Genomic DNA, 12316 nt, shown 5'->3' with positions numbered 1-12316 from the left:
TATGGTGGGTGTAACATCAATTCCCAACCAATATATATATAATTTTTGCCGAGTGGACAAAAACGTGTGCGGCCTATCATTGCCTGGTGGAAAATGACACCTTTACGATTGACCAATTCTGGTCGCTTTTCCTTGACCGCTGCATTCAATTTGTCCAGTTGCTAACATTCACGGATAAAGCAAAATAACATAATAATAATAATAATAATAATAATTTTATAATATAACATTTACGGATATCATAAAAATAGGAGTGAGAGACATCTATAACTGAAATCGGCAATTACTTAGTTGCCAACCCAATAGACTACGATGTCATAGTACATACCTGAGGCATTGTTGAATTATCGTCGTTCGAGTAATTTTACATTATAATCAATAATAATTTTAATCATTTAGTTTTTGTTTTTCTTGTAATGTTTTCTTTTAGATTTTCTTTCTAGATCTTTGTAAGGGAAGAATCAAATTTCGTGTCGATTTAGATGAAACGAATAACATTTATATCTAGTAGATTACAGCGGACTCCAGTGTAACGCGGATTTCTACGGTGCGCCAAAAATTTTGTAACTACTGTTTTTTTTTACAGAACAGGATTTCTCGGAGAGAGCGCGCTATATAATGCAACTAAAATATGTATAATACATATGTATAAATTCAACTAATTATACTGGAACGAAGTCGTTAGAACGTAACTCTGGACGACTCGGACAGCAGTTATCAGTCGTAACACTACAAGAGTGCCTATCCGGTTTTGTTTAACCAATCGTAACTGCCTACGTAACAAATTTTTAACAAAACAAAATGTTCGTCTATGTATTCTTCGTGTCATAAGAGGAAAATTTTCGTGTGACACGCTTTCTTATGGCACAAATTCATAGATCACTTAACGCATGATCTGTATGTATGAAATCTTTTATAAATAGAAACTATTTTATTAATAATATCGCGTACATATTCACGCTCCTGTACTTTGTAAGCTTTTAATTCGTCTTCTTACGAGAAAGAAAGCATAGTTTTGACTTTACTGTCGGAATTACTGTTGGTCTGAATCTCCGCATGACTTTCATGAACGCAGAATTTAGCAACTGAAATTTATATGTGTAATTGTTTTGGGGAAAGAGTCTGTTAATTATTTCAGTGAGGAGTTATATTCTTTAACTTCTTCTAACTATTCCTCAATTATTATAAGACTCGAATAATCGTATCTCCTCTTCTCAAATTGTCCATTTTTGTGTACAAGCTCAGAGTTAATTAGGGAGAATTTACTGTAATGTCTTTTAATAAAGTCGGCGTCGATCACGATCGCAACAAACTTTTTCAATGTTCTCGCGTGAATTTCTTTCCAGTTTTTAATACACTTAGATTCGATAACACAACCGTTGCGTCATTTTGCTAATTGTCTTCGGTAGCCGAAGATGCAGTAGCATCTGTCTCATCGATTGAGACGGGAATTATTAATTAGTTCTCGGATCGCAACATAGAAAGTGATTCTATTAGTGAAGTCGACTGCGAAATAAAGTTCCCCAAGCAGAAGTATAACGATTAGTTTTATTTTCACTGGGTTTTAGATTTTCAACATTCAGTTCTAATTTTTTTTTTCTAATTCGTCTCACACAATTACGAACTGCACCATTCGAATCTCACGGTTTGTGCTATGTTTACTCACAAGTTAACGCATCCGTAATGGTAGGACAAATTAATGGTACATTTATAGTCAGATGGTTGACGTTCCGCCTTGTTTGCGGATAAGATTACTATTACATATGCTGAATATTTGCTAATTAAGATTATTGATATTTAGTGGATTCGTTGTCGCGATTTTTTGAAGGAATTTAGGTATACCCTTTATAAAATAAAACTGTTATAATAACACTATAAAAAAAAGCAATGATACTACTAGTGCCACAAGTGCCATTCATTTTGTATTTAGTATTTTGGATATCCAAAAGTGTCAGCATGGGTCTACAAGATTAAAAAATGGTGATTTCGACTGTTTGCGATGGTTTAAAATCTCGAAGACCCATTGAATTTGATAAAGATCCAGTGTCGGCTGAAATCCATTTTTTCTCAACAAATTGTCATTAAAGATAAGAGGTATATTCTATTCGACAATTCGCATTAAAAAACAATGGTTAACACCAGAAATGCTTGTTCCCAGCGGTGTGAAAACGACGTTACTTACGGGCACCACCTCATAGAAGTAGTACATTAGATCGTTTTTTATATCGTGTTTGAAAGATAATTGTCCGTTCCACGTCTCGAGCGAGTTTGTTTATTTGAAAGAGGAATACGAAAGCGAAGGTAGCAAGTACGCGCGGAGCGGACGCCAGGTTTATTCGAACATGTTACCCGTAGGAACGTGGCTTCCATTTAGTCAGGCGGCGAGGTGAACGCGCGCTCATGCCACTTTTCGATGCTCGCGTAAAAACGCACGACGCTCGTGCTCGTTATCTACGCATCGGCTGGCGTCTTGCATCGCACGCCCGCCAACCAATTAAAACTTCCGTGTTCGAGATGATCCCAGCCGGCGAAAACCCAAGCCGACTGCGCCTCACCTTCGACTATAACTGTTAGCGTCGAAATGATCCGATGACAAGGCGGAAGCATTTCCTTGTCATCGGAGGATAGAATTCGGAGCGGTAGGGAACTTTCGAGTCCGCTGCCGGCGACAAAGGAAAGGTAACCGAACACGTTCGGCACTCGTTAGAAAACTATCTTAATAGTTCCCGAAGAACTGAGCAGCGAAGCTGGAAGAAGTAAGGAGTTCGCGCTTTTTCGGAAACGCGAGTCTTCGTCCAGATGCGGCCGAAAATTGAGTACGGCCAACGCAGAGCAGGATACTTTCTTCAAAATGTGACACTTGTGCTTAACACGTTGACTGCCGCGTCACCCGTATTCGGGTGACAGCAAAAGTTCTCATCAGGCCACGTCACCCGTAATTCGGCTGACGCTGATTTGACTACTTACAAAGGATTTCCGAAAATATTTCGACAAATATTCTACAGGAGGTAATGAAACTATCGAATCCTTATAAAAATGCTTTATTAAAAAAATTATTCGCAGTGTATAACGTTAAAACATTCTCTGCAAAGTTGAGGTTGATCAGGACAGCTTGGACAAAAAGTTGTTTGCTTTTTCAGATGTGCTCGTGCCTCTGATCGGTCCATTTCGTATCTTTTATTTGAACCGTAGCTTCCTCAGTATCATCAACATTTCTTTCTTCTTCCATGACCAATTCTCGTAAAATCTCGTCAATAGTATCTTCATAACATTCATTATCACTAAGATTATATTTATCAGTATCCGAATCAGAATCTGACGATGTAATTTTATTTATGCTTCTCCTTCCGGACAATCCGATCTCTTTTCATTATTGAAAAAAAATAAGGGCAGAGATTTTAAGTTGTACCATTCGGTACTCGGCAAAGATTCCAACTGTTCATGCAGGAACAGAAACAGATATGAATTAACAGCGCACGCTTCCTATAGCGGCACGGGTGGCCTGTAGGAGATTTTGTTGTAAATACGCGTGGCAGTCAACGTGTTAAAACAGCTGGCGATCGTTTACTGGTGCTGATGTTGCGCTATTGTCGTCAGCAGGATGTTGCGGATCTTTGTGCGAAACAGCAGTTTTCTGCAGCGCTTATAACAAATAGAAACCAGATAGGTCCAATGATCTTGACTTCATTATGCTTCGGACTGTAGCGACGCATGTACTGAAAGTACAAAGCAAAATATGAATGAAATCGGTGAAGTGGATCTTGAGATATCGTGGCAACCAATTCAAAGAGCACAGTTTCACGAAAAATGCGTTTAAAGTTTTTTTTCATCGTGTAGATAAAATTCAAATTAAGATGATACAAATTTATAGTAAAATTTAAAATTTATGTATAAATTTACAGTAAATTGTTTGATGTACATGCATGTTACGCGAACTTATAATACAATCTAAATATGAATTTATATCAAACTATATAAAAATATAAGATTTATAAATAAATTTATAAACGATTTAAATTTATTTATCATTTCACAATAAATTTATTTACAAATTTGAACTTAAGCATGTTTTCATCGAAGGTTAACTGAAATTGAAAATTAAATACTTTATTCCATAACGCAATAATATAAGTTGAGTAATAGAGAATGCTCGTATTAATAATGACACTTGTAAAAGAAAAATGTGAATATCGAAATGTTTAGACAACTCGGATCAAGTGATCAGTAAATTTTCGTCTTTGTTTTTTTCGCCGGTAGTCCTGATGCAGGCATATATAGCAATCAGTCATGCCGAAGATTTAGTATGTACATAGTACAGGTGTTCCAGTAAACGCAATTACAAAGGAATCCATAATGAACGCAACTATCGTGTTTCAAGCAGATTTTTTGCACGGACACTTGCCGCCAAGGATTAAGAAATCAATGAGAGTACGCAGAGCGGACTTAACTCGTATTTGTCGTCTCTGTTTGTTGAGCAACGAGGATTGAACGCCGCAAACGGATAATACATATGTAAGGCTGTATATTTGCTGCATGGAATATTCAGCTGTGCGCTGCAATTTATATCTGTTTTCTTAAGAGTGAAATATTGTTTGATATTTACTACCGTAATTTAATGCAGCAGGTATGAACCCGCCCATACAATCTAGATTTCACTTTGTTTTCCAACTAGCTTCATGAGAACAAATTGAAATTTCTTGACACGATGATAATCAGATAATATTTCTCGTATGTTTTTGCTGGTTCAAGTTTTATTTATCTTTGTACGATGCCATTCGTTGTGGTTTCATAACTGTTAACGGGGTATTCTAGTATAAATTGCGTTCTTCTTAACTTCGAGAATTTGTTGAGAAGAAAATATAACATGTTCTGCAGTTACAGTTATTAGGTTTATTTATACATGTTTCAATAACATTTAAAATTTGATATTAATTTAAAAGTAATTTGAGATCAATCATTTTTCCAACTGTGCAATAATTGTATTTAAAATTTTGAACTTCGTGAGACGAAATAACGCGTTCAATGGCTTCTGGATTATCCAATATTCGAAGAGTTCAAGGTAGTAGATTCGTAAGATTTTAAGGTCTGCCAAACGAAGTTCTCTGCGTTTAATTAAAGTCGTTCCTTATTCATGGTATCGCCATGGTGTCGCATTGTTCATGGTCTTTATAACGCAAGTGATACACAATAAGTACTGATTTTTAAATAGTCCGAATACTGCACATATGGATTTTCCTTGCTTAGCTGTGTTATTTATTTTATTCTACCACCGCAAGTTTGATTTTCTAAATTTTGTATAACCAGATTATTCGTTATGAGAAAAGTGAACTTGTGCAATGCAGAACTGCGAAGGTATTGGACGAATGTGGGAGTGCTGTTGCACTATTGTCGACTTACTCCAGTTATTAAAAGGTGAAAGTAATTTTTATTGAAATCTTCCCGTGTAAATAGAGTTTTACAAATTTTTATTTTGTATAAAGATCCGTGGTCTATTTATAACAAATGTTCGAAATGGTACGTCTTCGTTTCGGCGCGAATAAAATCTGGAACGTAACAAAAATACAAGACAAGATGCTCGATGTGTGTGAAAAGTGCTCGCAGAAAAATGATTGGTTCATCAATCTTTCAGATTTGTTGGGTCGAATGACGAAATGAGTCTATTTTTTTTATATATATTATTAATTGCTGCTGTCAGTAAGGTGGCAGGAGTACAACCGTTTGTTTCAATTTGTAGATTGAAAAGTGAGCGTTGCTGTGTTCCCATTTAAATTCCCCGACATTGCATAATGTCTCGTGCATTGCGGCAAAACGTCGTTCCACCATCGAGTGTTTCACGTTCTGCGGTGTCTTCGTTTCAGCATTGCGCGGATTCCTTTTTCGTGAGTTCATAGGCGGCAGGTGTGTGTCATTGTGCTGCCTTAAAATGGAAAGTTGTCGAGATTATTAAAAACTCGTACGAAGACCAGTTCGTCCATTAAAACTTCTCTGCTTCTTCGTATTGCAACTTATTATTCATTTATTCGGAAAGATTGTTTCCTGCTATTTCAGAAGCATACTTTTCTCGTCAATTGCGTCACGTGATCGATACCAGAACTATCAATCTCATGCGCGACTACAAGGACACGTTTTTTAGGAACAATTTTTGAGAGTCGGTCGATTGTGTGAAAAGTTATATAGAATAAATTTGTCCTGAATATTTCATGCGTCGTTTATGCGACTTTTTCGAATACCGAATTTCTACGAAACACTGTCACCTGTTCTAGAATTCCGAGATAAGTTGCCTTCCAACGAGTTCCCGGCAAAGCTCATCAGTTTTTACACCGAAGCGAAACCAAACTCAAATTTATGGCTGACACAAATACACTTTCAAGGGTACACGAACTCATTTTCAAACGTCATGGATACCTGCTGTACACGGAGATACGCGCAATTTTGAAGCTGATAGATGCGTTCCCACAAATTGAAACCAAGTGCCAGTCAACTTTGCTTAATCATTGCGTTATATATCAATTGTTATTTTATAGACTTCGCTATACTGTGGACAAATCCTATGAGTTGATGATATCGATATTAGTGAAATACTAACTATCAGGCCAATTGTATATACATATGTAGACACGATACATACAAAACTGTTACGTAATATAAATACGTTATATACAAATATGTAATATGTAATACATATTCCAACATAATACATAAACAAATACGTAGCACATATATCAACATAATAAATAAACAGGTAACACCTTCTAACACAGAACATACGTAACTGACACATATTTGAACATTTATTATGTAATATAAACAAATTATATACAAATATGTAATACGTATATCAATATAATAAACAGATAATACATATTCTAACACAATACATACATAACTGACATATATTTGAACGTAATACATAAACAAATAACAAATATTTCAATGAAACAGGTTAATAAATAATAAGAAATTATGTACGAAAACATTTGCAAAAGTCAGACATCAATAGCATGCTGAGCTTTAATTTATTGTTAATATTCACACATAGAAGGTTGCAAAATTTTTGTGTTCTGAATTAAACGAAACACATCCACTTTTTTATCATTGGATGACGAACAAACCCATTTCTCAAGAATGTTCAGATTTGCTTTCGGACGTGCTTCTAGATAACATGATTTCAACTACAAAATGCTGGCCACTGTTAAAAAATTTTGTATAATAATGTCGAGGACAATCCAAGGAATAGTTTTCCGTTAGAATCCCAAGACATGTTTTAGCATTTCCGATAAAAGTTAAGTTAAAGATAATCGAACATTATACAGGATGTCCCAGATTTTAATGTTCAAACTTTGTCAGTATATTCTATGGCACAAAGTAAGAAAAAAATGTTATATAAACATAGGTCATATAGAGCTTTATTAAGAAGTTATAACAAAAATTCAGAATAGGAATAGTAATCAACTAAAAAAAAAATAAAAATAAAACAAAATCTTCGATCGATGTCAAAACCATGTATTGTTAACAACGGTTATTAATACATTCCGAAATGTATTAATAAACACAGCTTACATAAACACACGGCATGTGCTGATCTATTCAAGCCAATGCTTCACTATTCTAATGCAATTACTATTCCTATTCTGAATTTTTGTTATAACTTCTTAATAGAGCTCTATATGACCTATGTTTACATAACATTTTTTTCTTACTTTGTGCCATAGAATACACTAACAAAGTTTGAACATTAAAACCTGGGCCACCCTGTATAGTAGGTCCTCAATGGATGTGCAACTTCGAGACAATAAAATTGAATATACGATAAGTAATTAAATCATTTCACAATCAAAATAACAAGTGTTTAGTACTTTTCAATTGAATAATCTATTCATATTTATATTTATTACCGTATGTGTGCGTGTTCTTTGAATAACTCGATGCTAGAAACACTGCGATATAACAGGCAAATGCTTGAGGAAGCAAAGGCGAGTAGATCGTTGTCCATACTAACATGCTTCTTGGGTGTTGAGGGTTATTTTTTATTTTTTTTTTAATTGTTTACGTATGACTAAAGATTCTAGATTACGATTATGTTATAAAAAGATATTGATTCTTATTATTTTCCATTGCTCGCATCACTGTGCATCGCTCCGGCGAAAAACTCTCGGCTCATGCGGAGAATTTCGAAACGCGATACGATCGTATCAAACTATTTTCATTGCATCCCGGTTGCGTGCCATTTTAGGATAAGTTTGCGTAATTGCGAGAGGTAATTGCGCATGGGACAAAGCCACTTCTCTCCGCTTCCTTTTCGCGCGCTTCCAGCCGGCCGTGTTCTCTTCAGTTCAATGGAGCATTCTCCGCTACCTGGCACGCAAAGGAATTCGCAGCGCGGGCGCTGAAGTCATTTAGACACCGTGAAATATTTTACGTTTCGCCGTTCTCTAAGAGCGATTCCAAGGTGACACGCCCCTGGAAAATCTTCTTGCGTATTTCCGACATGCGGCTGTCTACCGTTGCTCGCCCGTTCCCCTTCCGAATCTGATACCACCTGGTCGGCTGGCGAAATGCAAGTTCGACATACCTGAATGATTATTTAATAACACTTATTGTTCCGTTGTATGACGGAACCCCTATAAATCAAGCGAGGAAAAATGTTGTCCTCGAGTCAAACATTATTGACCATCTACGTCCATCCCTGGGAAGAGGAAAATTGCCAGATGTGGATAACCCAGGGACCGAAGGCCCTAGGAAATAGCGTATTTTGGACGAAGCAATCGAAATGCCAGAACACCCGTAGTAAACAATTTCTTTGGAAGCCATTTCCGTCTTCTATTCAAGTATTTCTTTCATGATCCACAGTTGGTCACCAAATGTCATTTCTAGCCGTTTTTTACGATATGCATGTTCCACCGAGAAGAGGCATTTTCCGGATCATTGTTTGCTACGGCTTATCCTTGGGACACTCGGATTACTTCGCGGGCGTCACCCGAGGGCACGAACACTACCTGCGGGTGGCCCTTAGTTTGGGGCGGTCATCTTCCTAATTTTGCACTCCAATCAGTCAGGGCGACCGTTTCCCTCACTCCTCGCAAGAATTGAACAACCCACAAATCCGACTGTCTCAAATTTAGAACACACCCACACCGAATTTACCTCCGAGAACACACAACACACAACAGACATTCTACCACCAACCCGAACACGGAATAGTCTACTCTCTAAAAATTATACTCTATATCGATGTGAAGTTGAATGTTCAAATATATTGCAAGTTAAAGAAAAGAAACTCAGCTTATTATCCCTAGCATCTTGAAAACTCGTAGGGAACCGCGAATATCAAATACGCGGAAAAACACTTGTAATGATGATATAACCACGGCAAATGGAAGAATTCGAGAGAAGAAGCATGAACGTTAGCAGTCTCGCAAATTTTGTCAAAAATTTGTAATGATTGTGGCATAGATTAACCATGGGATATTACACAGGCGGGGCTGAAATGATTTCGGAATGATCACGGAATTTACGTGAAAAAATAAGAAAAAAATTGGTATAACATCTTATCCGGGGCTCCGTTTCCCAGAAAGTCGACTTTCAAGTTTTGTTCATCTTTCTAAATGATTTAATTGTCGCCTATTCTTCCACCGCAATTGCTTCCGTCCGAGATCGTGTTTACTAGACACTGACAATTCTGGAAACATTCCGTTTATTGTCCTTTGCTTAGAAGAAGTTCGCTGGGTAAAGTGTAGGACGGATACCCACCAACCCACCCATGTCAAAGCCCTTGCAGAAGTAGGGTAACCGCATTTCCCTTATTAGCAGAAATGATCCTTCCCTATTAACCCCACATTAGCCGCAATACTGAATTTCTACGAAACGAGGGACTCGAATTCGGCCGAATAAAAACAAACAATGCCTCTTGACTCTCGTCACATCTCGCTACCCCGTAATCGCCATTTTCGGCTAGAAGCACATCAGACGCGTGTACCTGTGCTTTCTGTGGATGCGTGTGTGTATATTATTCAGGGCGTTCCAAAATTATGTTATTTTCGGGAAATGGGGGGTTCCTGGGGTCATTTGTAGCAACTTTTTCCTTAGCGAAAATGCAATCCGCGGCTTTGTTTACGAGTTATTAACGAAAAACAGTGACCAATGAGAGGCGAGCTCGGTTGGTGCAAGGCAGCCGAGCCAATCAGCGGATCTGAGCTTTGACCGCTCGTTGGCTCGGCCGCCTCGCGCCAATCGAGCTCGCCTCTCGTTGGTCACTGTTTTTCGTTAATAACTCGTTAACGAAGCCTCGAAGAATATTTTCGCTAAGGAAAAAGTTGCTTCAAATGATCTCAGGAACTCCTCATTTCCCGGAAATACCATAATTTTGAGACACCCTGCATACGCGATCACGGGCAAGTGAGACAGTCGCCCGCTTTGCCTAGTCTTCTCCAATTTTCAGACTTTTGATTATTGTTGCCTAATGTACGGGCTGAGCAAGAGACGTGATTAGGTGGAGCTCCTAGCGTCGATTAGCTCCTTTGCTCCTAGCGTCGATTAGCTTGCGAGTTTTCTCGTTTACTAATAGAAGTGGGTTTCGGGAGGTCATAGAACAGTGGGGACTACGGGTGTACAGGTGAAGCGGAGCGAGCGGAATATCTCCGTTGCCCCTCCGCCGAAATGACTGACTTCTTCTGAGCACCAGACAATACATAGTTCCTAACAATTAATGTTTTTAGACACAAAGATGATCAAACTTTGAATTCGATTTTCCCGAAAATGGAGCACCAAATAAAAAAATGTTATATCAAATTTTTTTTCGTATTTTTTCACGTAGAATCATCCCCTACTCGGTTGTACTACGAATTCCGACCTGTATAAATAAGAGGGACGAATTTAGTATCAGCCGGGCTTTCATTTGCATTGCATCATAATAACGCAATCCGTTTCTTTTTGTTTCAGGTACGTATCACTCGCACAGCGATGAGCGAAGCGTAAAGCTCGATAGAGTAAGTACTTACGATGCTGCTAAAATAGTATATAATTGATATATTTTCTACCACACATTTCCCGTACTGGAGACAAGGATTGTTTTATATAGAATTAGTGAATGTAGACAATAACATTTTTGGATCACCTCATTTAATTAAAAGAATGCAGACTGTAAATACCAAAATTTGTATGTAAAATCTCACAATTAGCATACGAAGGTAATACGATTGAACGTCGCAAACGTTGAATACTTCGGAAAATGTATTTTGGAAAATGTTCTTCCGAAAAAGTGGGTTAAAAAAATACGTGAAAATAATTGACGCAACTAAATGAAAAGTGCTGGCAATATTATCCGTAATATAGAAACTGAGTCTATAATTTTGTTTATTTTAAGTGCTTTGATATTTCTTCAATACGTGTATGTATGCATATCGCATTGTGAATGTACAATTATAATCCATAATAGTACATATGCATATACATATACATATAAATCATATTCACATAGAGGGAAATCTAACGACAAGAGTCATTTTACTCAGCTGGAATTGGATTATGTGACGCGGCGACAGTTCAAGATATTTCGTGAACTAGATTTTAAAATGAACAATGACACAAGTTTTGGCAATCCTGTTGAAATTCATTAGCCTTTGGAGTTTTTAATGATCACCGGTTCTTATTAGCCAAGCAAATATATGCGACGTTTGTTCGCATTAGTCAAGTAACGAAAATATTCCAATGAACAAAGTTACCCCCTTCAACCCTATTATACGCATTCGCTCCAGAATTACAGTTCGATTATTTGCGAGCAGTTTCTTCATCGCTCCTTCGTGAATAATTTCTAAATTCTAATAGGGTTTTTTAGTTCCGCCGGCCAAGAAAGTATTTCTTCCAGTGAATCGTCCATGGTTGAAGTTCCGGGGACCGGATTAACGAAGTCGCTTGAAAAATTCGTCGAGCTTTGGAAAAGTTTTCAAGCCTTTTTCGTTGCTTTTACCGTTCCTTCTCTCGAACTGCTTTTCTCCGCTTAGACGTGTCGACGCTTAAACGTCTCGAAAGAAGATTGCGATTCTTCTCCTCTTCGATTCCAATATTTCCCAAGTTTCTTTGGAGAGCTCGGCTCGTATTCGTAAAACATATTCTCCCTATTCACCGGCATTGAACATTGTTTGCGGGAAAGTACCTTGTTCCTTAAGTCCCAGTAAACTCGCCTCGCCCGGTGAAATATGGTAATTTTCCAGAGCGTTTTGAGTCCGGCACAATGTCGTTTCATACTCGAATGCGAGCATAAAATATTCCTTTTCGATTTCGCTCTCTGTCCCGCGGGTCATTGGTTTTTCTCAAATTA

General features: G+C 37.5%; 1 protein-coding gene and 1 long non-coding RNA gene across 4 annotated transcripts in view; both read left to right on the top strand.

Moving 5' to 3' along the window:
• qin (tudor domain-containing protein qin) overlaps positions 1–12316 on the top strand; it is a 467903-nt gene that overhangs the window by 200037 nt on the left and 255550 nt on the right. The gene's annotated exons all lie outside the window — the stretch shown is intronic.
• LOC143259712 (uncharacterized) overlaps positions 10939–12316 on the top strand; it is a 126383-nt gene continuing 125005 nt past the window's right edge. The window contains exon 1 of the long non-coding RNA XR_013033732.1: positions 10939–10985. This is a non-coding gene — a long non-coding RNA (uncharacterized LOC143259712). The remainder of the gene's footprint in view (positions 10986–12316) is intronic.

Source organism: Megalopta genalis, chromosome 6, assembly GCF_051020955.1.
Source record: "Megalopta genalis isolate 19385.01 chromosome 6, iyMegGena1_principal, whole genome shotgun sequence".
Taxonomy (NCBI): domain Eukaryota; kingdom Metazoa; phylum Arthropoda; class Insecta; order Hymenoptera; family Halictidae; genus Megalopta; species Megalopta genalis.
The sequence above is the reverse complement of the archived record's forward strand: the minus strand, read 5'-3'. Positions and strand labels throughout refer to the sequence as shown.